Consider the following 27,817-nt stretch of genomic DNA (forward strand, 5'->3'; position numbering starts at 1 on the left):
TGCATTTATCCATTAATGTTCCATCACTGAGCTCTTCAGGTTTCTGCTCTGTATTTTCCTGATTCACCTTTGGAATACACCTGGCTTTCTGCAGCAATGTAAGTATTTTTGCAAAGTAAGGTCATGGGGTTTAACCATTGTGATGGAGATCCAAGGAGATGGAGAACAATTTTCATGTGTCAGTGGTCACATGTGGTTTGTGTTCCCTGAAGATTTCTGAGGAATTACCTTATAAGAGCAGATGTTTTATGAGCAACTCAGATGGTCTTTTCCCTTGGAAATACTACTAGGAAAATGAGATATTGAAAATCAGGCTGTGGAAGAGTAATCTGTACCATTTTCATTCTTATACCCTCTGCACTCAGACCTTACTAGATCTCCTTAGTTCAAGAACTTCAGAATTTGGTGGGAAAAATTCATTTTTAGGCCAAAGAGAGGGGAAGGCAGGATGTAAAAGAGGTAGAAAAGAAACCTGAAGTGATGGGAGTTTGTAAGAATTCCATATGCTCTCGGGCTGGAATCATCAGAAATAATCACTTAATAACTAGATAATTTGAAAAACAGATGACGAAGATGGTAGAAAACAGCTGTTCCAAGGAGTCCAACCAGGTTATTTCCCAGAGCAGGAGAAAAAAATAGTCCTGTCAACAGAAAGAATGATTTAACTCCTCATGATCTTGTGAACCTCTGTTGTGCTATAATGATACCTGCAGGTTCCTGAGCCTCCATGGCCCAACACAGGGCCTCCTCCATTCACTGCAGTGGCTTAGTGCTTGTCAGCAAAGCAAGGCTCCACATTTTCATGCACTTTCCACCTTTTCACTTGACATTTAAGTAATATCTCAGTGTTTTCCCATGCCACCTTCCAAATGCAGTTTCTGTTTGAGTTTAACTTGGACAACTCGAAGTCTCTTTGTCTTCTTTCAGAGAGCAGCAGTTTTCTTAAATCAGGAATTATTGTCCCTAGATGCCTCCATCTGATAGCGATTCTTTCCTAAAAAGCCTCATTTATTTTTCTGGATGGCTTCCCTGTGTTGTTCAGAACACAAACCCAATCATGCCCTAAAGGAGTTGTGCCCTGAAGATAACACCATAGCACTCCAGCTTGTTGTCTTCTGCTCTGCTAACCCAGTTTGATGGAGGATGATAGAAAATGCCACTGGTACAAAACTCCTCTTGGCAATTTGCATCTCTCATGTGAGGCACTGGGCTGATGGTGCAGGAGTTGTAATCACAATCCTTTTGGAACATAGAGAGGTGGTTTTAAATGTGTCCACTTCAACAGCTGCCCTGCAAGCGATGCCTGGTGAGGATTGTTTAAGGAGCACTCGCTCTGTCTTGCCTTACATGGACTTTTTCAGATGCGAGGCAGTACATTTCTAGCATCAGCTGCTGCCAAAGTCCAGAAAGATTCCCTTCTCCCATTACCCTTTCTCTCTCCCCAAAACGAGTTTAGATTGTGAATGCCGCTGGGATCTAAGTACTTTGGAGATGGTTTGAGGACAAAGTCATTGTCATGAGTATCTCCTAACAAGTTCTGCTCCCTCTATTAATCTTTTTTGTGAAGAAGAAATGTGACAGCATTGTCAGCAAAAGCTTCTCAGCTCAGCTAGTGAAGGCCAACATTTCAGCATAGCTCACCAGATAGAGTTTCTTTCTTTCTCTTGGAGACGTTGAGGAGAGACTCCAGTAAATGAATCCTAATGATGCAACAAATTGCATTCAAGCCCATGATGGGCAACAGGTGGGTTCACTGCTGACTTTGTATTGGTTATTTTCTTGTTCTTTGGGATAAGATGAATCCTATTTGTTTCCAACCATCTCCCACCAAAGCCAGAACCCATTCCTCCTTGTTAGCTGGAGCTCAAGGCAACTGCAGGGCGTGAGCAGGTTTCACATCCACAGCCACATCTCTCCGTGCAAGCTTCACTTTATTTTATTTGCCTTCTCCTGACATCAGATATACATTTCTCAACTTGTTTTATAGTGTTTACTCATCAGCTCTCACCCCATAAAACTTCCTGCAGCAGAAATACAGAACATGATGGGGTGTCTTTCTGTAGCTGGGTTGTGTTGGTTTCTTTTAATCCTTGTTACCTGCCATCCCCAGTGCTGAAGTTTAACAACCTTAGTCTTCAGGTTTGGGGTTTTTGTTTCTGTTTTGCTTTATTTGCATTATTGGAAACTGCAAGTGATCCCAATAAATTCATTAGAAATCATGAGGGGAAAAAATAGCATAGGAATGGTCAGAATTGCATCCTTTTAGTGTTTAAAGTATAGCATTCCCAGTGGGTAAATATCCTGTAGTACCACTGTGGAAGAGCAAATATATGAAAAAGTACTTAGTACCAATAAGGATACTAATGCAGTTAAAACATTAATCTTGCTGCAGCTGTTGTCAAACCTGTCACAGGGCTTAAGGTGGTTCCCTGCAGCTCCTCAGGAGGAAAGAACACATGTGGTTGTGAGTGTTTTGTACGATCTTAAGAGGAGGAAACTGGATCCGGGGCATTTTTCATTTAGATATACAGAAAGACATGTGCTTCCTCCCCAGGATTCTTGTAGGCTGCTCTCATCTGCACAGTATCTGTGAGAACCTGGACAGACGTGGGGCTGGAGGCTGGAAGGAGCAGGTGGCAGGAGCTGCTGGGGATGCTAAGCTGTAGGATTTTGTCAGGATGTTTGCAGTGAATGGGAAAAAGTCCCATGAGAAGCATCCACAAGTTTCTTACAGAGTGCTTTAATGGTGCTGGGAGCAGCAACATGTGTCCTGCTGAGTGGCTACCTCTGGTCCTATGCCTTCTTACTTTGTGGACTGATGTCCACCAATAAATGCCTTCCTGGAGGCATTCAGGGCCAGCTGGGTGGGATCCTGGGCATCCTGATCCTAGTGGTTGGCAACTCTCTTCATGATGGTGGGATTGGATATAGATAATCTCTAAGGTCCCCTCCAACTTGAGCCAGTCTGTTTCCCTACATTTATCATTTGCAGTCTTTCAGTATCAAGTAGCTTCGATCTCTAACTGGAAAAAAAACCAATTTGTAAGGGGAGGAGATGTGGTTTATTATTGTTGCAATACCTAGAAATATTGGATAAGTTGTACCTGAGCAACTGGAATTTCTAAAATGACTTCAAAATGTTTGGAGAGGAAAGGCTGGTCCAGGTGCAGGAGTCAGGAGGGGGTCAACATTGCAAGCACTGAATGCCAAGGAAGGAGGATGCGATGTGTCCGGGGCAAGGTGCATGCAGAGCACAAAGGCTCTAATTGTCTCTGTTGAGTGAAATGGAAACCCAAGTGCACCAGCTGGCTGCCTGCTGTCTGGTGGCTGGGTGCCCTGGGCCGGTGACATGGAAAGGCTATTTTTTTCCATCTCAATATTTCACTGTGCACTGAGCTGAGCTGGAAACAGGCCAGAGCCCACCAAGATGGAGTGATGTGGTCCCTTGGCAGAAGGTCAGACGGTGGAGGTGGGCAGTGGTGGTGTCCATAGGGAAGAATACCACCCACCTGGGTGAGGGACAGAGCATGGCGTGGGATTTGTGACATGTTTGACAAAGGTTTCTGCTGTTTGGTGATGCGGGGCTCTGTTTGGTCTGCCCTTGTTACAATGAGACCCTGTCGGTGGGGCTGGAGGGCACATGGAGGAGGCAGGGCTGCCAGTAGGCACCCCCATTACTGACCATGGGCAACAACTGAGGTGGTTAATGGGTACGAATGATCTGATGTTTCTTGGCAGATGTGCTTTCCACCAAAGCTTTGCATGTTTTTTAATGTGGGAATATAAAGCCTGCACTCCAGCATGGGAAGCAATTTCCCTCTGAAAACTTTTCTCCTGCAGGTGAGGTTGTGCCACTGCCATTTTGAGGAACGTTGAGAGCAATTTCTGTTGTCATCTTAATTACAGCCTGAGCTCTGCTTCGGTCATTGGCGTAGGGTCAGGTGAGCAGAACAGATTCCTGAATGCATGAGCTGAGCACTGCAGTTCATTGTCATCTCGTTGCTGTGCTGGGAGCCTGTGCTGCATTGTGCTGTGTCTCTATTTGCACACAGCCTTGGCCAGATGCATGGCACTATGCCAGCAGACTGGTCCTACTTCTATTTGTTGATAGATCTCTCTCATATCTGATACTTTGATTAACGCACATTGATTTCTCCTGTTTCTGCTTGGTGGTAAGGGTTTTTGCCTAAGAATTGGTTTCCCTTGAAAGGGTTTCTGCATTAAATCCTCAGCATGTACAGCTACGAATCAGCCCTGGGCACAACATATATTTTCAGGGCTTGCTTTTCCCTGCCACATAGTGGCTTTAAATGGCAAAATATTTTTGCAAAGACAAATTGCTTTGCAGGTACCATGCTGAGCTTCTGGAAAGGCTCCAAATGCACACAGAGGGATTCGGAATGATTCTCTGAGTCCCAGTCAACAAAGTGAGATAACCCCAAGCACTTACTTTCTGTGTATTAAAACTAGATAAGTGTGAAATATTGGCAACGAATTGTGGCAGTGTTTCAAACTGAAGGTGGTCACAGTACCAAAGAGGGCTGGGTTGCAATACCTTGGCTCTCCTACAACTGGGAGCATTGTGCACTGAGATGCACAAGCCACCTCTGAGCAGAAAACAGCTAAAATAGGACAGTTTTCCATTGAATATCATCTTCTATGCCAATAGGAATTTTGGAATAAATATGTGATGCCTCCTCAAGGCAAGGTATTATTTTAATGCTGAACAAAGCCTTATGTTACAGTATGCTTGGAGATGCTTTGTCTGCCCCCGGCCTCTTTTCCCATTTACCATCCCTAGAACATTCACTTGGTGAAGATGGAGGTGTAAATTCCTGCAGTGGCGCAATTTCACCTCTTTTCCTGGCAACAGAAAATCTGTGGTTGTTCTCCACTGCCCTTAACTGGGGCAATGTGGATGCTAGAAATTCCCTGCTGGGAAGAACAGTTCTGAGCTCTCTTCCTCCTGCAGCGCTGGCTCCTTCACTCCTCTCCCTCTGACCTGCATCAAAATTCCCTCAGTTACAAGCAGAATGGTTTTTTAACCTTTTTCTCTCCAGAAGCAGAATGGAATCTAATCCCCTACGTGTGGGTTAAACTGCATGTCATTTATTGAAATCAGCAGCTCTACAAAGTTAGGTAAGAAGTTGCTTTTCAAGGCCCTGGGTGGCTCTAAACATTATTAAACGTGGTCATTAGAACATGCTTTTCCAACCATTGAATGGTTGTGATCATTAAATATTTTGTTTTAATAAGTGCTTGCTTTTTCAGCTGCCGCATGGCCTTAATCGTTTCTTTTTTCCCCCTCATTAAAAACTGTTGATTTTCCAGCTCATGAGCCACTGAAAATACTGTTCTGTGTTTTTTTTCTCCCCATCTCTTTCTCTCTTTTTTAAATTCACTGATCAGTTTATTTTTATTTAAAAAAAAAAAAAAAAAAAAAGAGTGAGGGTTTTGGAGCCTTTGGCTAAAATAACTTGTTTTCAGCTACTAGGACAAGTATAGGGCAAGGCTTAGGATAACATAAAATCAAACCTGGCTTGTGTGAACAAGTTCCACTGAGATAAGAACATGCAGACTATCCAAACATCAGCAGATTGTCTTCTCTGTGTGCTCTGAAAGGCCTGATGAATCATACTTCTGAGTGCCAATTTTCCCACTTGCCAATCAAGCTTGTCCTATTGTGTCATCTGAATAGATTCTCAAGGCAACATATGAAGCAACCATAGGGTCAGAAACAAAGCATGTATGTTTTGGATTCAGAACGGGGATGGGAAGTTTGACTTAAATTTCATTTTCATGATTCTTTTATGTTTAAGGAAGACCATGTTCTGTTGGAAGAAGGGCAAATAGGTGGGAAGGTCTTTTGCTAAAGCCTTACGCTGGAAAAGTCTACTTCTGCCGTGTGCTCGTTGTATGGCTGTGAGCAACTCATTTGTGCCGTGATTCTGGAGCCTAACTTTATACTTTAGAAACTGTTTGGGATGCTCTAGATGGCCTCCAGATCCCCTTCTGAGGGAGGAAGAAGTCTCCTGTAGGTCGTGTGTTGTTTTCTGTTAGTGAAGTGAAGCCCTGGGGATTGCATTTGAAGGGACATTCACTGTTTCTGTTTAGACAAATGAATTACAGTTTAGTAGTCCTAGTGTTCGTCTAACAGTAAATCCCATGAATGTTCAGGAGACAGAGACTACTCTTACAGTGTCCTCTGCCATTCCTGCTGCCATGGGTTCCTGATTTTCTTAGTGGTTGTGATGGAGGAGGAGGCATAGACAGCAAGGAAGGCATTTGACGTGAAGTGGCCGATGTCTTGCTCAGCCGAGGAGCTCTCTGTAGGGAGTGTCAGTGTGCCAGCCTTCCCCTGTGGCTGGGGCATTTGGCTTTCTGCAGCTTCTAAATCACCCACTTGGAATGCTCTGTGCATCAGCCTGGAAGGGAGTCAAACCGTTTTATGAAAGCTGCAATTAGTGGCTTCCCACAAATAGCATCTAGCACTGACAAGTGGCTGCTCTGTAATGCTGTTTATGGGCTTGTTTCAGGTAATGGAATTTCGTTGCCTTTCAGGTGCTCTCGCCACAGGAAGCACATATATTTTTTCAGCTCTATGATTTTTTCCACTAAATTGCACAAATCATTTTATTTGGGCAAGTGCATTGGAAACATTTTATTTGGCATTTATTTCGTAGCTCAAGTCCTTCTTGAAAGGAAGAATAAATATGTTCTTGAGGGCAAACAACTGAGTTGGGAAAGAGGAGAGGGAACAGAAACAATAGGGAAACAAAGCACCTTTTCTCCTGTTATAAGTCAGTATGTATGCACTGACTTTGGGTATCAGTGCAGACTGTTAATGAATATATCCAGTTTTTTCCTATTTCCATCCCTGCACTGTGTCATCTTCTAGAAGAAGTGATGTTGGTGTCTTCTGGACACATGCATGTCTACCCTGGGAGGCCTGACTGTGAAGTGTTGTGGGAGTTTCCCAACTCTACCACTGCCTATTTAAATACAATTGCTGTCTTTGTAGAAACTGAACAAAGCGAATGGAGAGTTCAAATCATAGGATCATCAAGGTTGGAAAAGACCACTAAAATAAGCTAATCCAACCATCAAGCAATCACCACCGTGCCCGCTAAATCATCTCTTTAGCTTTATTGGATGGTTGCGTTGTGCTGAATGTGGGAACAGGAGGTAAGAGTGAGTCATATTGGTTTTGGTCATCTTGTGTAGTTTGAAGGTTTACCCAGGATGAAACATAGCATCAACCATCCTCAGGATCTCCCTGTGTGGTCTGTGCTTAGCAGAGTCCTGCTGGGCTGGTTGACTGGTGGTTTGTAGGAAAATATCCCACATGAGTAGCAGTGAAAAGAAAGCCAATGAGGTGAGATTGCTTACACTGAGCCTGTTATGTCGGGGTTAGGTATGAAGTGCATTTTTAAGGAAAGCTAAGCACCGTACTGCACAGCATCCTCTTTAGTTCATGACCCTTGCTGAAATCGCAAGCATCAAAGGGGAGAGAAGGCCACGAACCCAAAAACAGGTAAAAAAAGGCAACATAGTTGCTTCAAGGGGGAAATGTGAAATCAAGGTTGCAGAAAACCAGGGCTCCTAATGGGATAATACAGGTAATACTATCACGTGGCACTAAAACAATATAGGACTAATTAGCTCAAATATTTGCTGACAATGTGGATTTTGAGGAAAGGGGGAGGTATGGGCTTTTATAAAACTTAATTAACCCATAGAGTAAATCAGTTTCATTCATTGGCACAACAGAGCCAATCAAGATAGGCTTACTGTTTGCTCATTTAGAAAGCGATTAGGATTCCCATTTAGACTTAATTACAGTGCAAAGGTTGACAATTATCATCTTTGTGGAAGCACTGGATGCCACAATATCTCAGTTGAACATGTGCCTATAATTATACACATCATTTTCTTAGCAGAAAATGTAACCCACTTATTACCTGGGTTTCATGCCTGTAATTAGAGATAGCAGTAATAAAAAAAAATGGAAGAAGTGGGCTGGTGCTGAATTGTTTTGGTTCCTTCCATAGCAAATTGCTTTGTGCAACTGTTTGTCACAAATTAAAATCTCATTTTGTCCTTGATACTTTTTATGAAAGGAAAAGGAAATTTGTAGACATGCCAAGGACCCAAACTAACCAAACGGGGTCGTATTTTCACACCACAAAAAGCCCCACAGCCTCAGATTGGTCTGGTACAAAAACCCTTCCTTACAGCTCCCTGAAGTTCCTCATGTTACACATATGTATTTATCGCCCAAGTCATTGCAGAAGCAAGCTGTTGAGAGAAACTTGGTCACTCTCTTTGGAAAATCACAGCTTGAGCTAAACCAAAGCTGAATAGACTTAGCCTATTGACCAAAATAAATGACATTAATCTTAAAGTTCTCAAGAATTGCTTGACAACAGTCATGTTTAATGCAGCCAAAACCAAACGATGAGCAGGTTGAGTTTCCCCTCACCCCTTGCATCCAGGGGCTGCCCCACAAGGGTGTCAGCTCAGATAAGGGAAAAATTGAGCTCAAAGCATTACACAGAAGCTAATTACAGATAAAGCAGGAAGTAGAATGAGGTTGTAAGAAGCCTAACCTTGCTTCAGTCAGTTCTGTCACTGTCTGTGGCATTTCTTTCTTTATCCTACAGGCTTGTGTAGCTGTTGTGGGTGAGTGCCCTTCGCAGAGAGCATCAGTGGTTTGCTGTAACACCAGGACCTGAAAACAGGTATCACAGCCACACAGCAAAGTTTATTTGCTCCTTCCTTTTGTTCTAGCTGCATTTATTTCAAAGCCAGAGTGAGAGGTGGCAGAATGCAGGGCACTGACTTTTTTTGTGTGTTTGTTTCTTGCAGCATATCTCATCTTAGGATAATACCTGAGCCTTCCAGGGCAACAGTAGACTTTGGAACCAGGATGCTCTTGTTCCTTCAGCAGCATTTTAGCTACTTACTGGCTGAAATGGTGAGTTTGCCTCATGTGTTTACAAGGTTTTCAAGGGATAAAAGGAAGGATAGAGTTTCCACTTGTATGTGCTTTTTATTTTCTGCTATTGGCAAGGAAAAGCGCTATCAGTATTTCTTCCTTTTACTCTTGCCCTGTTTCTTTTTAAAAACACCACCTTTCCTGCTGAAATGAGCGCTGCCCTGTCAGTCAAAAAAAAAAAAAATAACGAAAAGCACCTTTATCAGGTCAGATCAACACTGTGTACCATGACAAGCAGATAGTGTCAGCAGGACTCCAGGGAGCTCATTTCCATAGCCGGTTTCTGCAGAAAGGCAGCTGAGATGCTGCAGGCAGAAAGGTGTTTTTGTTGGTTCTCCAGAAATGCTAACTTGCATTTGCATTCCGTTTTCTTCCGAGGTGAAAGAAAACAAAGTGTTTGTAGGACAAAGGGGAAATGGTTTTAATGTGAAAGGTTGGAAATCTAGTTTAGATGTTAGGGGGGAAATTCTTTACTTAGGGGGCGGAGAGGCCTTGGCACAGACTACCCAGAGGAGTTGTGGGTGCTCCATTTGTAGAGGTGCCCAACACCAGCCTGGATGGAGTCAGGTTGGAGTCAACCGGCCCACAGCAGGGGATTGGAACTGGATGGGCTTTAAGGTCCCTTCCAAGAAGAAAGATCCTTGCAATGTTAGAGGTGCTTGAGATGCTGAAGATCTTTCTTTGGTCCTGTAATGCTACAATTTCTCCAAGCACTGGCTCCCAGCTGCCCGGCAGCCCGATCTCTTTCAGATCTATGCAGAAAGCCCTGCATATTTTCTAATGCCAGAAGCTGCTTGGTGGGACTGAAGGAGGGCTTCCATGTGTCTCTTACACTGGGAGCTCCATGCTGGAGCATCCCGATTGCTCCAGACAAGTTGGGGCAGAGCAGACGTGCCCCAGCTGCAGTTCTAAGTGCAGGATGGATGAGTTTTCCTTTGAACTGCTGAACTACAAATTCCCCTCCTGGCCAAGCAACCGTAGTGGGTGGGACAACGAGGAGAAGAAAGAGCAGTTCAGCGAATGAAATACCAGTAGATGCACGTGTGTAGGTGGTGGGAGCAGCTGGCTTGCCAAACCTACTTGGATTCATTCCACCTTGCTGAGTGCAGTTGGGAAACCTGGCAGGGCCAGGATGCTGGGTACCTGGAAAAGCTCATTTGGAATGCTAGGTATCTCCAGCTCCCCACAATTAAGTGATTAGTTGCGATGGGCAGAGGTGTGAAGAAATATGGTGCGTTGAGAAATATTGTAAGTTGCTTGAAAACTAGGCAAAACAGATAAAAATGAAATAAAGCAATAGAGAGCCCTAGGAGAGTGGAATCCTTGTAACAGAAGGAGGAAGCAGGAAATGAATGGAACAGGGATTTGTTAGCAAACACCAGCCCATGCCTATTCATTGCTTCATGCAGAACAAGTTGTGCCACTTCAGTGTTTATCCACCTCAGGAGACCCAGGTAAGAAAGCAAACAGGCAGAGGAGCTTTCTGGCACACGGGCACTTGCTTGTTATCAGGCTGCACAGGCATGTGAAATGTCAGGCAGAATGTGCACTGCCACGCATAGTGTCTGCCTTTAGGGTGAGCAGTGTCAAAATCCTGCAGGGGGATTAGTAAGGGTTCAAAAGCCAAAGCTGTAACGTGTGGGTGCGGGTCACTGGCCCAGGGAAGATGGGCAAAAAGATTCAGGAGCAAAGAAACTGTTGGGCTGGATGATCTTAGTGGTCTTTTCCAACCTTAATGATTCTATGAAACACAGTGGTAACAGCCTCTTGCATGATGAGGCTGCATTTACACCAACCTAATCAACATCAGAAACATTGAGTACCATTTGCATTTTGTCCTTATTCACCTTCTGTATCATTTTTGTTTATTTCTGAAGACAGGGACAAAGAATGTTTGATGTCTGCCCCAGCCAGCAGCAGTCTGAACAGCCCTATTGCTTTAACGTTTCTGAATCACCATTGTGGAGGGAAGAAGTTAGGGATGGTCAATGTGAGTTTTAGGAAGCACCTGGATTTTGCATCCTTACATGGTTACAGCCCATGTGAGCCATGCAATTACTGTCTTTGTAACTCTTGGAGAGACAGGCAGTCTCAGAGCCATCTGCCTTTCACAGGTAGACAGTATGGGAAATCAAGAAAAGTCCGTTTCTTGTTACATTGCTTTCTGAAGGTTAAGTCTGAAGCAGGGCATATGTGTTGTTTAAAGTTGCAAAAATAAGCTCTGAGACAGCCGTAGTCTTACACAGAAATATATAAGGAAATTGTTAGTTTATTATTGCCATCAATCTGAATATGTAACTGAGCAGAAAGTGCCTTGCTGTAGGTATTTCATACCATAATTATTAGTTGGGCTATTCAAAGATGTGAGTGACTTCAGCGTGGCGATTAAAACCTCTTGCGTGGAAGCACAGCTTTGGTGACTAATAGGAGGTGTTAGATGCACTCGCCTCTGAGAGAGGTGGGTGTTTGCATTAAGTGAGGATAAGATACACTGCCTGAGCTCACGCTAAGCCCCTCAGCTGAGCTCCAGGTGCAGCTTATGCAAAAAATTCATCCAAGCACCCAGAACTAAGCAATCTTCCTTTTGATACTGTGTGCATTGTATTAGTGAGCTGCAGAGCCAGAAAATTAAAGGTGAAGTGGCCCAGATCAGTTTGGCTTTGGTGTTCAGGTGTTTGAGTGCCTTGCTTTAAAAGAAGCTACAAAAATAAGTGCTGCCTGAATATGCAGATAACTCATGGGTACCTGAAAATAGGATGCTTGCTCTTTGTGAGATATTTCCTTGGTGCTAGGATGTCATGCAAAACAAATCTGGCAGAAGTGATTTAGAGCAGACCACAAGTGCTGTGAGCAGGTTTGGGATGGCTCAGCGCATCTGCTGCAGAAGGAGCTTTCCATATTCCTATCTGATTTTTAAACCAAGATCCAGAAATTCAACTAGTTCCAACGGGGAATATTATAAGAAAATAGCACTAAATCATTAAGGGATGTGGTTTAGTGATGGGACTCAGAAGGTCAGGTTGATGGTTGGACGTGATGATATTGAAGGTCTTCTCTAGCTTAAATGATTCTGTGGTTCTGTGCTGGGCAGTTGGGGGCCTGCAGAACTCATCCAAGGGTGTGATTCAAAGGGACATGATGACCCACTTCAGTCACCCTCCTAGCTCATTGCTGTGTATGCATCGTAGTACTGTGCAGTGATCAATAACTTGTGTCCAAGGCTCCTTTGAACTCTCCCTGAAGGAAAATCTGGAGGTGACCATTCTGAGTCACACCTGGTTTGGAAGCAGATGTCTTTTTGTAGAAGCAAAATGAATATCTGATTTGTTCAGCAAGGAAATATGTTTTAAATCTTAGCGTAATCTGACTCCCTGGATCGGGAGAGATAGTGCATGGTTTCTGAGACAGAAATATATCCCATTCTTGAAGTGGTTGGGAGAAAGCAGCGATCTGTGTGGGAAAGCCAGAGAAATGGCAGGAGGGAAAAGAGAAATTACATGCATTAGTGGTTTATGCCTTCCAGACATTTACAAACTCTGGGTAATGCAACTCAGAGAGAATTGTAGTCATTCCAAGAAGCCTGCGTGATTTAAGAGGACATAAGGGCTGCAGTTTGCTCTATGGTTTAATCTACAAATAAAACTCCCATCAGCCAGTTGAATATCTGGAAGGAATTTGGGGCTGCATTTTTTTGGAGCACAGACATTAATAAAGGATTGCTTTATTGCTTCGGTGACCTATCACCTTCGTACTGTCTGGCCCAGCGCTGCTCATGATACAGAGAGGTTAATGCATAAAACATACCACAGCTTCAACAGGTTTGGGGGAAACAAAGACAGTCTTCTGTTGTTGTCCCTGTGCTGTTTTTTATACATCAATGGTCACTTTCTGTTACATACTTTAGAGACCATTTGCTTGGTCTATTCTCCCTTGCTGGCGCACTATCTGCCTAACTGTCCAGTGGCCTTCATCAGCTCATGATCTAATTAAATTAAAGCTCTGACAATCACATGTCTCTTACCTGCTTTGCTCAGTGGTATCTTCCAGGTCTTCTCTTAAATAATCGATGCATGGTAAAAGCTCCTGGAGCTTACTTTGTTACACGCATACTGTTATTTAGGGTTGGATTAAGCTCTTTTAGCACTCTTTATTAAGAAGAGTGTGTACTGTGTTTAGTTTTTCTCCCCATTGCCTTTCACTCTTTCCTTATATTTTACATATTTTTCATGTTCCAAAGTATTGTTGTTTTGTTTTGTTTTTAAAGTTAAAGCATCTATCAGTATTAACAAAATCCTACAGTCTGCACTGTGATGAACAACAGATGAGAAGGACAGCAAAGTGTTCCCTTTCTCCTGTGCTGAAGGATATCTATTAAAAAAAAAGGAAAGATCTGGAGCTGGGATGAGCACATCAATCTACTGAAGGTTTAATTTTTATCCTTATTTTACTAGGAGGGGGAAACAGAGGCACGGTGACTTGCCCAAGTGAATCAGTCATTCAGCCTCAGCAGATGTGCTGGTATGAATCTGGCGTCTTTCAGAAATACCAAGACTCATTTTGATTGCAAAATACTTACTGAAGTTCATTATCAGGGAGTCTCAAAGGAGGCTCGTCCGAGAGCTGGTGGTTTGAGGCTGTTTTGAAGTAAGGGAAAGTAGATCATACACCATATTTCCATCAGACAGTGAGCAAGGGCCCTGAGCAATTAAATTCAGCCCTTTTGCCCTTTGTGCCATGCTTTACATCTCTGTGCCACACTTTACATCTTTGTGCTGCTCTGGGAGAGCGCTCGGGCCAGCGAATACTGGAGTCAACAGCTCCGTTTACACTGCAGGCACTTGAGAAAGCAGGAAGCAAATGTATTCTATGCAGCACCAGAAAGCAATGTAAAACTTTTCAGTTTGCATAACTTGCAAATACACCGGAAGTGGCTTAGCCAAGGCGGCAGAGAAATCAATACAGGCTGTGAAATTAACTTCAGAAGCAGAGTGAGCACTGGGTCGTGGCCCCATCATCATCTGCTGCCTCATAAGCTCTGGAATAAAAGGGGAATGCAATGTCCAGTGTGCCATCGCAGTGGTTCTCAAGAAGGCTCCCAGATCTTAGATCCAGAGCCCCAATGCATTTTATATGCTAGAATATCACACAGGAGAGAATCTGTGCTGTTATCAATAAAATATGAGGCATGCAGAGGATAGCCCACAGGATTTATCTTAGCAGCTTGCTCTGATCTTAGCACAGATAAGGTTGCAGGTTTTCTTTATTTGAACAATTGGAAGATCAGCTTGTTTAATAACATTTTTTAATTATTTTTTTTTTCAGAGGAGGTAGAGAGAGAACCAGAATTATTTTCATTGCAAACATTATCTGAAAAATGCCTTGCAAAAAGTACCTCTGCAAAGCCAGCACAGGGCTTGGGATGCTCTGACAGTAGCCAAAGCAAGCAGCAAAACATGTGAAAGCCTCCAGACTGCTTCCAGGGTTTTGTTCCATTGCCAAAAACTGAGACGTACACTCACAGCATGAGGCAGCAAAGTTCTCTGGCTTTATGTGCTTGCACATGAGGTGGATTTAACACAAGAGACTCGTGCTCCCCCCCCTCTTCTCCCCTTCTATTCCTCCCTCAAGATCTTGGTTTAATAACTAAGAGAATAATATGGAAGTAATTCCGGATCTAGCGGTGCCAAAAGCAGATGAAACGACTTTGCCAGTTGCAGCACATATTGATCAAGCCATCTGTGCCTGTAAACCCTTTGGAAAGACCAGCTTCAGTGTGTTTCATCAGGTTGCTTCCAGCTTGGGCTTGGGGCTGGTTGGGTACAGGGAGATTTCTGATGTCCTGTGTGCCTCCTTAGGGTTTTCGGAACATAGGGTCAAAGATGCCAGAAGGAGAAGTGGTTTCTGCTCAGAAGGAGCTGGATAGGTACAGGTGCTTTCATGGTTAGTACCTGACTTTGCAGATAAGCAGAGTCAGGGCAGTGCCTTGGAGCATTCATCTCTGGAGTGAAGCTGTTATCATCATCTATTTAAGAAAAAAAAATGGTGATTTCAAGATGGCTCAGGAGTTGAGTCACTTAATTGCTGCCAAATCATTGGCATTTGGGAGCCTGACAGCAATGAGAGGTGGTTAGCCACTCTTTGTAAATATAAACCCCTGCACATGGCATCTCTAGTTCGCTCCCATTCCCTTACTCTGGAGGAGCTGAACTGCTGCAGACTGATGCATTTGCACTTTTGTGATGCCCACTATGTCTCTGATCTTAAGGGACACTTTGAGGGATGCTGTCATGGCGCTGCTATGGAAGGTCCCCTTTCTGATTCTTGTTTCCCAGTTCACCCAGAGGCTGGAGATACCCAGAGGTTATGGAACATGGCTGAGGATGATCCTCAAGAAGCCTGTCCAGCAGGTATGTGTGTCTGCTAACAAACATGCATTCCTTAATCTGTATGGGTGGAGACTGAGCCTCTCAGAGAGAAATTTTGATCACTCTTGTGTGATAATCTCATGTGCAAGTGTCAACATTTATAAAGCCTGTGGGTTCTGTTTCAAGGTTATGGTGAAAATTTTGCCCCTTTTTATTTTGCATCACTTAAAAAGAGTCGGGTGGCTGCCTAAAAGGTTGTCAGCTCTGATTAAATCAACCCTTAGGAATCATCAGGTAGAATCCTGGCCCAAACCAATGCTTGAAAGTCTTCATTTCAACTATCTTCTGCTCCTGTTTTGATTATGCATTAAAGCAAACAGGCAGCAGCACTCTGTCATCTGCTCTCCTTCACTTAAATGAATCGTAAGAGAATTTATTAGATGATTAAGGAATTCCTGAGGGCTTATTTGGAGAATGGCTTCTGTGGGTCTCCTACTCTGCAGAAGTGAGAGCAAGTTACGGAAGCTGGAGATGGGGAGAGGCTGGAGAATAGGAGCACCTCAAGGTGCTCGTAACGCTCTGTGGTCAGCCTAGGGCAACGGAATCTGTTATCTCAGATTTCTCTTTGCCTAATATTTGACCCAATTCCATCCTTCAGCTGTTTGGCTTGTTACGCAGGGCAGGTCAGTCTGAAGAGATAGGCAGAGTTCAGTCATCTTTGCTTTGGAGTTGTACAAGAAAGTGCTGGGCCTCTTACCCATGCTATCTCCAGTCTCTCCCTCCAAACTTCACCCTTTTTATGCTTCTGAACAAAGAGCTGCAGATACAGATCACGATCCAGTGCCAAGAGAAGCTGTCTTCCCAACATGTTCGTGCACGTAGAATATTTCCCAGAAGCAAATGCATTTTTCTAATCTCAGGATTCTGCTTTGTGCGTTGAGATCAGATCTTGAGCAATAGAGATTTGCTGCCAGATTTCTCCTTTGCTGTGTACAACTTCTGCATATCAAAGGTATGAAGGATGGGATTCATCTGTATAAAACCGATTTGTTAGAACCTCTGAAACCAGGCCACATTCACATGGCATCGCAGGTGAGCAGCATCAGTTTGCTGTAGGATGGCATCACTGAAGGGCATTTCTCATGCTTAATACTCAAACAGAGCCAGGAATGGGAAGAAATATGTTAAATTACCAATGATAAATTTGGGGTGTACTGATCTTCACCAGGTATGAAGCATCAAACGAATTCTTGGTTCTATTTGATCAGCTTTGAACCTCACTGTTGAATATTCAGAATTTTCAGATATTCAAAACTTGGGATTTAAAAGATTTATTAAGGTTAGTGCTTGGAGCCATTCTGCCCCACAACTGTTGAAACCAGTCTCCTGTTTTTCTGTTGTATTTGTATTTCCATGGTGCCCAGAGGATCCTGAAACTGCCAGGCACAGTTGAACGATGCACAAAATGTTGAGCCATCAAATTGCAAAGAGTTTTAAATTGCCAGTGTATTTCAGAAGCAAACTCTTCACCGTTCAATCTTCTTTCCAGCTGTATGGCGTAACAGTAGATACTTCATCATGTTCTCTGTTAGATTTGTTTTTTATTAAAACAGAGGGCTTATCTTAGTGCTGTGCTACTAAAAATTTGTAAATTAAATCAGTGGAGATAAACAGATGTCCATATGCTGCAATACAAAGCAAGGAAACGGCAAAAATAATTCAGCATCATGAATCTGAGCATTTTATTTGCTTGCTTTGCTGAGTAAGCTGCTCCAAGGGCTGGTTCTGACCACGGGATTTCAGTCCTGGAGCCTTGAAGCAAAGAGCGAGTGGTGGAGTTAAGCTTCTTCAGAACTGCCATGAGTCAGACTGGCAGGAATACAGAGAGCTGAATCATGCTCCTGAGCTTGTGTTCATGTTGTTAAAAGCAGATAAAAGGAACCTTTCAAAAGGGATAAAGGAGAGATGTATGAGGAAGGTGCAGCGGTAGTGAGAACTTGAGATGTTTCTTAGATGTTTTTTGAAGTGCAAAGTATTAAAGTTGGTCAGTGATGGAATAGGATAGGCAGAGTTATTGGTTCTTGGGAGTTTACATTGATCTAGAAGAAAATCAAATGTAATGAAGCACCTGTACAGGCTGCCTAAAGCAGATCTGTGGGTCAGTTTGTAATGTTGCATCTGGTCAAAGAAATAGATCAACTGAATGTTTCTTAACAATCCCTCCTCCCAGCGTTTGGGTCTGTGTGTCTGTATAGATGTACACTCAACGCTATTTATTCATGGAATCATCCTGTGAACAACCTGAAGCCTTCAACAGCAATCAGTTATTTATGAAGGTAATAAATGGATGTAACTCTTTATTCATTGCAGGTATGCCTGTGTCTGGATGAGATAGAGAGCAATTTACCGATTTCATCCACACGATGGATGTGGAGGAGAAGCCATAGAGGATGATACCCAACCAGAAACACGCTGCAGTTTTGTTGTGAATATCCAGGAAGTCTCTGCAGTGCAGATGTGACAGCAACAGCAAAACTTATTTCAAGGTCCCATCCCATGAAGAGGCTGTGAGTATCAGCAACCACACAAAAGAACTTGCAGAGGGGGGTGGGGAAGTGTCTTTAAAATGACAAACATCATCGTCTGTCCTGGTGGAATGTGGTAACTATTTGTGGATCCCACTGCCTAAACCCCATCAAAGTTAGAGCGTAGCACTGCTATCTATTGTTATTCTGTGTGATGGTTTGTTTCTTTTTTTTTCCCCCCTAAATGTTTCCAGCATGTTGGCTGATAGTACCAAAACCCTGCAATTCTTAGAAAGTGTTGCTTTGGTTTGTTAAGCAGAGTCATGAATACAAGTATTCCTGACTTCTGAGACTGAAGGATGTGTATGAGTAGATGAAGCACAATAGGATTATTATAATCCTTGTTACCAGAGGAACCAGCCTGAGTTTCACCTGCCTGCTCCTCGGGTCCTTTGTAACCTGGTAGAATGGCTTTGTTGGGAATGAAGAGCATCAGGATCTGAGATGCCTAAGAGCTGACATACTTAGAGTTGCTCTGTTTGGGGTGGCATCTCTTTGTAAGTGTGGTGGTTACCTTACTTTTTCACTTCATGTCACTGTGGGGAACAGATCAACCAATGGTTCCGTTAGGCTGGAAAAATAAGAAAGTTACCAACAGAGATGTTGAGGAGTAGCCTTTAAACACAAGTAGTGGTAATAATATCTGAACTCTTTTTAGAACATAGATCAATTAATTAATGAGATACCATGCCCAGGATCTCTAGTGATCTTAATTAGTGTTAATAGCTTTACAAAAGATTTTAAATCTGATAAGCATTGAAGGCAATTTCACTATATAGGTCTTGGATCTGTGTTGTCTTCTAGTATAGCAGCAGTATAAATAAACTGAATTGTGCTTCTGGAAAAGAAGAATTGGGCCAACACAGTTTCAGGATATTTTCGGTAATACCTTATTCAGATTTTATAGAGCCCTACTGGTTTCATTCCTCTTAAACACTTTAAGATTTTCTTCCATAAAGGGTTGTTTTGAAAGCTAAAACGTATTCAGGAGGGAGAAGGTGGTGAAGCAGCCAAAGGTGTGTGATAAATTAATCTAATTACTCAGCTTTGTACTTTATCTCAGAAAGATCCCATTTGTACATGCTGTGAATGCATTCGTATGTGGTAATAATGGCAGTATAGTATCAGTGCAGACAGAGATGGACATACAAGCACCAGCTGAGATGTGTACTATTTCTAGATGGGCTGCATTGTCACATATGGCTCCATGCTGGTAAAATGGGGCTTTCATGCTATTTTTATACCAGACTTTCCTTTCACAGGACATTTGTTCAACTTCCCACTCCCTCTCTCCTCCTCCTTTTTGCCTCTGACTGCACTCTACATGTGCTTGGGTACTGCTGGGAACATCCAAAATCACGCTAGCTGGCCAGGTACAGAAGGAAAGGGGTTGTTGTTTTCGTACACCTCTTGTTCATACAAATCTGGTTACTCCAACCAACCATTTCTCCTGAGTGAAGGACTCAGTCTGGCAACTTCAACCTGCTGAAATTGCTTCTGGTAAAATAATTAACCAGACTTCTTGTGTTGGCCATGCTTCTGGGCTTTCCCTATGGAGCAATCCTTAGTCACAGAGAACTTTTTTCCTTTAAAGCCCCATATACCTTGGCCTGCTCAATCCATGCTTTTAATCCCAGTCTTATCCACTTACTTTGATCCTCTGCTCCTTTATTTGAGCTGGAAAGCTCTTCATTTCACTCTGAGGCAGTCATCCAAGTTCCTAAGGGACAATCACAGTAAGACATGCCGTTCTCCTGTAGCAGAGGTGTCGCAGTGGGTTCTGTTGTTCATCCATACCTTTGTACAGATGTTTACTGAGCAAGGACCTCTCTGTGAAGGAGATAATTGCCAAAAAATCAGCAAACAGGACCCATGTTTGTCATCTTCAGGCTTTGACGTTTCCTGCAATTTTCAGTATTTTAAGTAAATGTATATAGCAGTTCGATCACAAATTAGTTTGAGGTACTCATTTAAGGCCAAAAGCCAAGTCATAGGTTGAAACCAGCAGAGATTAATGGATAAAATGTGCAATAGCATCATGTGCTTGAAGATTGACTCCCTTGCAATCACATTCAGATAGACCTGTAGCATCTGGGGAGCCCCACCTACCTACAGCAGATGCTGTTTTCTCCCCCTTGTGTTTTTATGCACTCAAATAAGGACACTGCAAATACTCAAACCATGGAAGAAAATATTGTTTTTTTTTTTCTTTAGATTTAAGATAAACATCATTCAGCCACAGCAGCTTTCAACTTTTGTTTCCTTTTGTTTTGTCTCTTGCTTAAAGCAATGAGAATAAAACACACGCTGTCTCAGTTAGGCATTTCCTGACTCAGTACCAAACAAAACACAGCAGTGTGACTTTCTGTCGGCAGTTACTAGAAGCACAGAGGTGCCCTTGCACTAGGTGCAAAATGTTCACAGCTAGATGCATGTTGTCTGCAGAGCAGCCTGGCTGGAAGCACTGGAAAGGACTCCACAGTGATGTTTATAATTCAGTTGGTGATAAAATGATGACTGCACTTCTGTATCAGATTCCCAAATCATGTCAGCTTCATTCAGCAGGGTAATTTGGAGACCATCTAAGCTTTGGTTGCACAGTTTAGTGGAAGCAAATGCTGTACCAGTGCTGTCAGCGGATGTTACTGTGTGGGCCAGGCAGTATGGAAACTTCTACAGCTTCTGCTCAGCTGAGACCTGATCTTGCTGTGCTCTTACCCTTTTGTAAGACTGACTTTGTTCTCCTCCAGGTGTTTCTTTTGCTTTTTGATAACACCGTACAAAGACTCAGCTGCTCACATTTTTATTCATCTTAAACTCCATCTTTCCTCATCCCGATGTCCTGGGTTAGAATGTCGTAGTCAGAGATTGAGATAGATTGAATTGTACTTCGTTGGAAGCATCACCACCTTAGATAAGAGACACAACATCTCAGTGTTATATCGACTTCTTAGTGGCTTTTCAAACAATTTTTTCTGTGGAACACTTGGCTGACACAAACAGTTCTGCACAGCAGAAAAGAGGTGGGATTCTCTGGTAGATTTACTGTGCTGCAGTGGCTACACCTTCCAAGGCGTTCTGTTTCAGCATTCATTTCTCTACTTACTGGAAGGAAGGATTAGACAATAGGGTAACTACAGTATTCTGTAAATATTTGGTGAAGACAGGCAAGTCTTAAGCCAACATCTTTGACTTCGCTAGGAAACAAGACAAAGGCTTTTCTCTGGAAGGGATTGCAGTAAGTACAGAGGCTTGAGATTGGATAGGTGGAAGGGAGATATGTTTTCTGTTTGCTCACTTCACTGAAGGACACAGCTTATTTTAAGCTAAGGTTTTGATGGTATGTGGGACCTGCAGTGTGAGGGGACCCTATGCCATCTGTCATTCCTCCCATACTCTGCATATTTGAGCAGGAGAACACAATACATGTTTCTTCAGCTTAAGTTCAGCTCCTTTATTCAAAACTACCCTCAGACGGAGTGAGGTTGTTTTTAACTGTTGTATGCTGAACCCACTGGAAGTGTACTACAGTAGTGTAATTTGTTTCCTTTCATTCTTTGCAGACAAAGATTCCCTTGGTAAGCTATAACAAGTGCATAGGATAGTTTCTGTAAAATGCCTTTTCTTCCTTACTTCTCTTTATATTGCCTTTGGCAATTTCAAACCTTCAGAGACAGCTGCAGCCTGCACTACTGAAGCAAGACTTTAATTGAGCACACCAGCATCCAAATATGATATCCTATGCTGCTGACTGATTAATTTTTAAGTACCCTGGCTATCTCATGAAAGGCAGGCATTCTGGAAATACACAGGTATTTTTCATCTAGGTTTCTGCTTCCGTTTTTCCAGTGTGAACTCATCTGTTCTGCTGTGATAAATAGGAAGGGGGGTAAATTGACAACTTAAATCTAGACAGAGAATTTCATGCTGGTCAAAACAAGGTTTTATTTTATTTTTCCCACAGCCTCAAGGATTAGAATTTGAGGGGGAGAAGAAGCATTTCTATTGAAGAAGTCATTTTATCAAAAACTGGAAGAGGTTGAGTTCTGCTGCTCAGACTGCATAGCTATGGGATTTGTTTAATTTAGAGGAGGATCTTGACACCGAATCCTTTATAGAATATGGAGACATGCAATCAGGCGCTGTTTCAAATTCTCCCAGTGCTGCTGTTCCAGTTTGCTGGTCTTACCCACCCAGCAAGTTCATTAACTCTGGCTTGTCTTGCTCTCCTGAAAGTTTTCTTGAGAACTGTTGAAAGGTTTCGTATTTGTTCCACTGTGGAATGAAAATCAAGTGTCAAAATCATGACGCCTGGGGCTTAAGGGTTCTTTTTTCCCTTTAATGGAATGAGATTGCTGTTTTCAGTCTGCCTCCATGTACTGAAATGACTCTCAATTCAAATTGCCTTTACCAAGAGGAAGATGATTTAGTTTGGGCATCTGTTCCCTGGGACCTGCAACCTGCCTGGCAAAGAAATATTGTCAGGTAGAGCTTGCCTCATTTAAATGCTATTATTCCAAGGACTTGCTCAATCTTTGTATCCTGAAGTGGGAGAGAGACCACAGAGAGTGGAAAGATGGATGGCAGGCTTGGATGAATGCCCCAGTTAGATTCTCTGTATTAGATTGTCGTGCTTTTCCTGGCCCAGACACTAACATCTAACACATTTTTAATACTATTGCCTGTTGAGATTCTATTAGAAAATGATTCAGAGTCTGGAAAGTTGGGAAGGGTTGGGGGAGGGTCGTGTGTGTGTGTGGGGGTGGGCAAGGAGAAATTAATTCCCTAGAAATAATACAGTCATTGTGTGTACGCACAATCCAATATGTAACTTGGGTTTTTATAACCTCCCTGCCATCCAGTACACTAGCTTTTAAAAACTGCAGTCACACTCATTATAAAGTAAATGCGACCGATTCTCAAAACAGTTTGTAATTTAGATTCCTATTGGAAATAAAAGTAATGACCTGCAGCAGCTCATTAGTGGCCATGCAAATCATTCGTTATTTCTTTTCTCTTTGTCTTCCTCCTGCTTTTCTCCCATTTGCTAAAAGACGGGAGCTTAAAGATTTAGACTACCTTCAGAGCTATCCATGTCTAATGGTCCATGAAAGTGCACATATGATTCCTGAACAAGGAAATCATCATTCCCTGGTGTTTTAAGAGGTTTATGTGTGTTTATGGAGCAGTCCATGAGGAATCTGGGTGTTTCAGATAATTCTAAGAAAATGTTTTATATTTATGCCCAGGAGACTTTTAAAAATTGTTCTGAGATATCAAATATTGAGCAGTTTAAGAAGTCCCAGAAAAGAAGGATACGGACACTTTGGAGTTTGAGCCCAGCTTGCTTCTGATGATACCCTGCTGCTGCACCATCTAAGGTGTGTTTGCCTCCACTTTGCTTGGTGATGATGCACAAGGTGAAGGCTCCTGAGCCCTCTGTGCCCTACCAACTTCCCCTTACAGCTAATGTGTAAGTACCAAACAGTTCTTGGTTACTGTTGTGCATCAGTGCAGCTCATCTCTGCTGGGTAAAGAAGATGCAACATCTGCCATGCAGATGATGTTTGGATTGCTGAGGGAAATGATGTAGGGGAGGATATATGGAGCTGCAGTGACTCTCTGCATTGCATTGTGCCGGAATAGGACTTCATGAGCACTGCAGACTTGTTATCATTACTCTGCATTAATTACACGCTGCCTGAAGCCCTCAGTCCTCCACCATTAGTCCCATTCTCTCCTCTATGGTGGCTCGTGCAGCAGCATTGGCTGTTGGCGTGGTCATGCAGAATGTTCTTGCCACTAAAACCCTTATAGTAAAAGGTACATAAAAGGTATAGTATGAAACCTCCTGTATACCACATGGATCCAGCATGCTCTGCTGCAGTGCGTTCTCAGAGGAAGTGAGTATGAAAAAGCCTTATTCATGCTTAGTTTCTCCCTAGGTTAGTGATTCTTCTTTGTTAGCAATCAAGGCTGATGATGAGCACTGATGAGGCAGGACTTAATGCAAATATCTTTAGAACAGAATATAAGGCGTTGTTGGCCTGCAGTCTTTTATAAGTGCATACCAGAAGCTTCAGTGACTACTGTGTATGTGAAGGGATTATTTTGGCAGCATATGCATGATAACGTGCTTAGAAGTGGTATCTATTGTTGGAATTTGGGCTCTTTTGTAAATATTTTGGACAAAAATTCTGTAGAAACTGATTTTTCCATTGGAAAGTCAGTTCAGTTTTATGGAATTGCTTCAAGCAGGTGTCTACAAAGCACAGTGCTCCTATGAGCCACCGGCATTGTGGCTGTGAGCTGGCTTGCTAATGCTTATGTTAGGTCATCTAAGAATCCTTCTCCTTCAATGTGTATTCTGGTGTGTCAGGGTTCAGCTTTGCTGGTTGGGTTTGTGTTAGATGTGATGCTAATCTCTTTTTCCACATTCCCCTTCAAAATGAGATTGTTCTCACTTTATTCATTATAAACTGACTACACAGTACCACCTGCTGATGGGCCAGCATCACAAACCTGGCTTTTATTATTGCTTTGTCAAAGGCTGAGTTGTCTGTGACAGCCTCGGTCCTTAGGAAGGGGCATGTGTTAGAGGCAGGAATGCTCTTGTGTTCATGCAGTGAACAAAACCCTCTCATCTGCTACCATTTAGCAGAAGGATAATGCTGTGTCAGAAAGAGACTCGGGATTTGGAAGTAAGACTGAATAGTCTCCATTTTTCAAGGCCTAAAAGGGCAGAAAAAAACCCAGAGCATATGCCATCAGACCTAAGGCTATTCTCATTTACATCAGGATTTTTGTAGGCACTGTATACAGACGAAGACTGGTAATCATCTGAATCTACTTCTGTCACCCATCCTAAGGCTCCAAAATGAAGTATTTGAGTATCGAGGTCATTATATTTCATTAGTCTTTATTAGCATGAGAGCTGGTCTTGGTCTGCTCTCTTATTTCAAAAGCTTTTACCACTTGAGGCACAAAACTCCTTATCCTCCCCAAGATTCAGGAAGTATGTTAGTGTAATCTCAAGAAGTAGTTCCGTACTTTTATTATGAGAGCCATTCAGTGAAACATCAACTGTGATTTTTCAGTTGATTCTAAACCCGTCACTCACCCAGGAACGTTCCAATAACTTCTGGCCTAATAAAGGTTCTCAGGGTCTGTCCCTTTCTAGGGAGCAAAATCAGTGGAATCACAGCCAGATAACTGTCAAAGAACGAATGCAAAGCCAAGAAAAAGAGAAGACAGAGCCAGAAATTGGTATTTTGCAAATCCAGATTCTCAGCTCCTTCAATTATCTATTGAACAGTTAAGAACAGTTAGCCCTATGTCCAATAAAATGTGATCATCTTCAGGAACTTCCTTTTCCCCCAGTTTGCAGGGTTTTCTCTTTCTCTTTATTATTATTTTTTAATTATTATTATTTCTTTTAAGATGTGAAATCCTCCACTGCCTTGGTTTTGCTTTTAGGAAGGCTTGCTTTCTTCTTCTTTTCATGTAATCAGGACAGAGTTCCATTTGTTCAACATCTGCACAGGACAACATCTGGAGCCTCAGGAAATTCAGCTGCTCTGTGTATGACGCTTAAACGAAATTACTTTTTCATGCACTTCAGAGGAGTATCAAGAGCATCTCTCTGACCAAACAGGGCCTTTTGTTCTCCTCCAGCAAGTGTTTCTCATTAAAAATGTCATCTCCCTAACAAATTGCTTCATTGCCTCTGCAGCTGGGGTTATTGTTTTCATGGTTTTGTACTTGTGTGATTCTCTAAGGGAGCAGAAAGCAAGGGGAAGTGGGGCTTGATATCTTCTCCATTTGCCCTGCGAGTGCCGTGTCTTGCTTGGTCACCTTTTGTAGAGTACAGACAGTCCTTCATAGCAGCAAGCAACCTTGCAATAAACCTCACCTAGCAGCATCCAACTGAAGGAGCTCTGTAATTTAAGTGAAGAACAGCTTAGAAAATGTCAGAAGTTCAGCAAACATTCTGCAGGCAGGATACCATTTAAACCCCAAACATAGAAACTCATTTTTCTTCCCTCACCTCTCACTTCTCAGCCCAGATTGCCTCCTTTGTCCATTTGAAAAACATGGTTGTTGGTTTTTTTTTTCCAGCTGAAATGTGTTTTTCAGCCAAAATCTGAAAATCACAGATTAATTCAGGTTGGATGAGACTTGTGGAGGTCACCTAAACCAGCCCACACCCAAAGGCAGTCAGCTTTGAAGTGTAATGGCTCATTATAAATAACCGAGAGGCCGCATCTCCTTTGCATAAGTGTTTGCTATATGGTAACACACCATCTGCTTCACCTGATATCTCTGATTTGTAGGTGACTACAAATTGCTCCGTAGTAATTTCATCAGCCATGCAAACTCACTGGGTAATCCCTTTGTGCAGGCTTGTTCCCCAGTTCCAGTGCTTGTCTCACAGCATTTGCAGCTTTTCCTTGGAGTTATTGTAGTTTCCTGAGAATGCAAGTTTTTGGCTTTTCAAATGGCAGGAGCTACAGAGAAGCAGTGAGAAAAAAGGCATCATAAACCTGAATGTAAGTAACACCCCCTTAGATTTAGGATTCACCACAAATCTCACTGTTATTTAGGCATTCTGATGGTGCTTGGTGCTTCAGCTTGTCACTCCAGTTTCTCCCTTGTTTGTAGGTGAGCAGCAAGCCATAGAATCACAGAACCATTAAGGTTGGAAAAGGCCACTAAGATCATCAAGTCCAACCGATTGCAAGATTTTCCACTTTTGCTGAGTGATTCCTTAATGGAGCAGCTTCTAGGTTTATTCCTCTGCTCCATCAGGGACACAAGCAGCCATTTAGCTTGCAAACCACAACAGTTACCTTTGGCACCGCTGATTTTGCTGTGTCACCTCTCCTCCTCCCATTCCAGTTCCACCCAATGGAAAACGTTTCCCTGTGTTAAATATAGCGCCAGGCAGCTGTCTGTGTGGCAGATATAGCAGAAACGTTGGGCACCACACTGTGGAAAATAAGTACGTAGCAGTTGTAAATGCATATATACATATGTATATGTCTATGTGAAATGGTGCTAGAGCCTACAGTCTGTAATTTGTGGGTGACCTTTAACTACATGAGGATAAATGGTTACAAATGAGGACCTCTGGTCTTGGCTGTTGTAACCTATTTTCTTACTCCCGTTAGTAAATAAAAAAACATGTATATCCGTGGGGTTTTTAGTGCAACATTTGGCTTAGATTTAAGCTGGGATAACTGAACAAAGTGGAAAACTAAACAAATAAATGAGATTATCCTGCCATGTTTTGTTTTGCGGAATCAGATTCTGAAATAAGCAAAGCCAGTGAGATACTTTAAGGTCTGTAAGAGAGAGGCCTGCTATTCCCATCGTGAATTCTACCCTCTGAATTAGGTCTTTGTGCTATTAGGAGCTTTTTCTTCTGTTTATTTTGCTACAGGATCATGCCTTCCCTGGAACCAAGCAGCATGTAAAACCTGTGATTTTTGGGGGCCCTTGAGTGATGAAGCTGGTGATGGAAAGGCCACTTCTTGCAGCACTGACTATAAACAGAAGGTAAGCTCCAAGCTTCAGGGTGTTCAAGGATATTTGGGTTTGATATAAGGAGCTAAAGGCTATTTGTGATGGGGAGTGTGTGGCAGTTCAGAAATAGGACAGATAATGGGTAGATCATCTGAATGGACAGATCACTAAGCAACTGCCCAGTGATAGTGAATCCTTGAGAGCAAAAGGCAGGGAAAACTAGAAGGTGTAACACCCAAAAGCTATTAATCCCCTTGGCCTTTGTCTTCCCTAATTAAGTGTGCACGCAAGAGTTTTGTCCATGTTATTTGTTCATCACCATACAGAGAAGCATTTGTTCTTCA

The 27,817-nt window shown here is 42.7% G+C and overlaps 1 long non-coding RNA gene across 1 annotated transcript; it reads left to right on the forward strand.

Moving 5' to 3' along the window:
- Window positions 1-27,502, forward strand: LOC107318834. Its single transcript, XR_004308590.1, has 5 exons — window positions 1-98; window positions 8,664-8,741; window positions 8,869-8,977; window positions 17,734-17,930; window positions 27,391-27,502. It is a non-coding gene; the product is annotated as an uncharacterized LOC107318834 (long non-coding RNA).
- The last annotated feature ends 315 nt before the right edge of the window (window positions 27,503-27,817 follow it).

This window comes from Coturnix japonica, chromosome 10 (genome assembly GCF_001577835.2).
Source record: "Coturnix japonica isolate 7356 chromosome 10, Coturnix japonica 2.1, whole genome shotgun sequence".
Classification (NCBI taxonomy): Eukaryota; Metazoa; Chordata; class Aves; order Galliformes; family Phasianidae; genus Coturnix; species Coturnix japonica.